This window comes from Chaetura pelagica, unplaced genomic scaffold (genome assembly GCF_000747805.2).
Source record: "Chaetura pelagica isolate M959 unplaced genomic scaffold, ChaPel_1.0 scaffold119, whole genome shotgun sequence".
Classification (NCBI taxonomy): Eukaryota; Metazoa; Chordata; class Aves; order Apodiformes; family Apodidae; genus Chaetura; species Chaetura pelagica.
The window spans coordinates 2125223-2128114 of NW_009954406.1; positions in this window are offsets into that span (position 1 = coordinate 2125223).

Sequence of the window (2892 nt, forward strand, 5' to 3'; positions counted from 1 at the left end):
CCCGCCCCAAAGCGAGCCCTCGGCCCCCGGCTGCCTGCCCGCCCATGCGCGCCCGCGGCCGCCCCCGCCTGCCCTCCGCGGGGCGCGGAGTCACTTACTGTTCTGCATGTTGGGCTGATAGAGCAGTATCCCACGGGGCTCGCCTATAGCAGTCTAGCAGTGATAAAATAGGCGTTAATCAGGGGAGGAAGTGCACACCGTTAAGCTGCAGAAAGGCTAATATCTGACAGGCTTACTTTGTTATCCTTAGGCGTCTTCCCCCGATTAGTTTAAGGATTTGGGGGCTTTAATACCTAAAGGCGAAAATATACACATGTATCCCTAACACGCGAAAAAGAAATAAATAAATAGATAGAGAAATAAAAATAAGAAAAGCAACCCGCCAAGTGGTTTCTCGTTTTAATTGCATGCAGGTGGCGTATTGCCTCGTCGTTAGTGCCCTTTGCTGAGGTGGGGTATTAAGTGGAGCGACAACAATCACAAAGAGAGTCCGAAGTCATGTTTTAAAACTTGCCTGAAAGCGGGGTGGACTGTCCTCTCATACAATTTAGGGACTCGCACATCTGCGTGTCACTAGTTAAAGTCTTCCCTCTAGGACAAAGCAGAAGAAGTACATTTTTAAAAAAAATTAATAAATGTGGAGCGACGCCGGCCGGGAAGGTGTGCGGGGCGGTGCGGGGCGGTGCGGGGCGGGGGGAGCGCACCGGGGCGGGCGGCGCTGCGCGGGCAGTGGTTGGGTTTTTTGTGTGTGGGGGGTGTTGTTTTTTTTTTCCTCTCCCCGCGGCACTAGCAACTTTTCTCCCCCAAACTCCCCGTCTTGTGATTAACTTCTTTTTTGGTCTTTAGATCTTCCCCTTTTTCACTGTACTGTGACACACGCTGTCTACCTCGCCTCACTGCTTTAAAAAGTAAGAACAGGAGGGGGTGAGAACTGTTAAACAAAGCCTACAGAAAGCGAACAATGGCCTCCATTCTGCTCCTCTACCCAAACCCAGAGTGCAGAAACCCAGGCTCCTTAACCGGCCGCGCAGCTTCCCAACTCAACGGACCAACAACCCTCCAACTTACAAAGAGCAGAGAAACAAGTCCCTTCTCCCTTCATTAGTGCCTGCCTTGACCCAGCGCCTGGACAGTCCCCAGCGCCTTTTTTTTTCCTCCCCTCCTCTCCACCATCCCCCCCCCAACCCCGGGCCGCTTATTTATTTATTTATGCGTCCCCATGTATTTATTTGAAATCGTCGCGGGTGAAAATGGAAAAGTAATTTCTCGTTATAAATATCTGGCGGTAATTGTGTTACTGGTGCGAGTTGTTAGGGGTTGTAAAAAGATACAACAGCTCAGTGGGGTGCTCAATTGGGGAGGGACAATTACAATAAAGAGCCCATTCAAGGGGGTTGCTAAAAAAAAAAAAAAAAGGAGGAAAAATAATAAAATACTTGCAGCCTTCATTTTCTCTCCTTTTTTTTTTTTTTTTTTTTTTTTTTTTGCCTAAAAATGTTCATTCTCTTTCTTTTGCGCCTATAATGAATATTAATTTTACTCTTCCTGCGTATGATGGAGAATTCAAAGAGGCACGTTTCCCCATTCAGGACTAGCCATGGTATAATATATTAAGTAGCTTTTAGTAATCTTAAATCCATAAAAATAAACATCAAACAAGTACTTTCTCGCAGCATGAAGACTTTAACTGGTAAATATTTACTGTTCTTTGGAGAGCTACCTGATTAGCAGCAGAGCAAGCTACACTGTACTTCAATGGAGACGTGGCGATATCTCCTTCAGCTGAACTGAACGTGAAGCCATCCCTTTAATACACCAAACACGTCTGCATAGACACACACCGAACGGGAAACCCACTTCTTCGGACACAATTTCCTCACATATTTGAAGCACAACTCATAAACGTGGGGCCTACGGGGTTAAAGAAGCCATCCAGAAAGCCACCATTAAACTTCCAGCCCTCAGCTCTGCCAGCACGAACCTCCAAAATGACAATGAGTGGATTTAAAAGAAATGTGTGTGAGGGGGCGGGGGAAGGAAGGGGAGGAAAAAAAAAATAAAAATAAATGGAGAAAAAAAAAAAAAAAGCCACGAAACCAAACCAAACCAAACCTCAAACACAGCCGAAAGCGTTTTACAATAGAGGGCGAGGGCAGCCAAGTGCTTCAGCAAGGTAAGAGGAGGTGTGGGGCAGGGGAGCTGCGGTTCTGCTCAGCAACTCTCACGCCTCCAGCAACCGGCCGTGCATCCCCAGGCCAGAGCCGGGGGCCCCGCACCCCCGGGCAACACCACCGCACAACTGCCTTCTCCTGCCGCACCCCCAGCTCGCTGCTCCCCCACAGGGACCTGCGGACCCGCAGCCGGGCGGGAGGGACGCGGCTGGATCCCGGGAGAGGAAGGGGATGCAATTCGCCGTGTTCTAATAGGCCGGGCCTAATCTGCAAGTCGGTTTTTAATCTCGAAATCTTGATAGAATCTGATGGCGGATAGTGATTTATTTTTTTGCCCCCCTCTCCCGGTGAAACCGCAATTAGACGTTAAGATGACAAAGTTTCACCTTCTCGGGGCAAATGAGAAAAAGATAAAAAGGAATCGTTTTGCGCTGAGGCGTTGGTAAAGGTCAGCAGCTATAAACATTTATTGTCAAGGGCCACTTTTATTATTTTATGTCCCGAAAATGGAGAAGATGCAGTCACTTTTCTTCCCTAGGACATTGTTGTCGTTTTCTAAAACAGCCTCTGTCAGGTACATTTAATCGTTCGAGAAAGTTTGTTCTTAAACTTTCCAGAAATGATTCCTGCTCTGTGCGTCCGTGTAACATCTCCGTGCAAAGCGTTACAAGGTTAAATTCAAATTCAGATTTTTTTTTTCCAATTGCACTTGCGGGGGGGG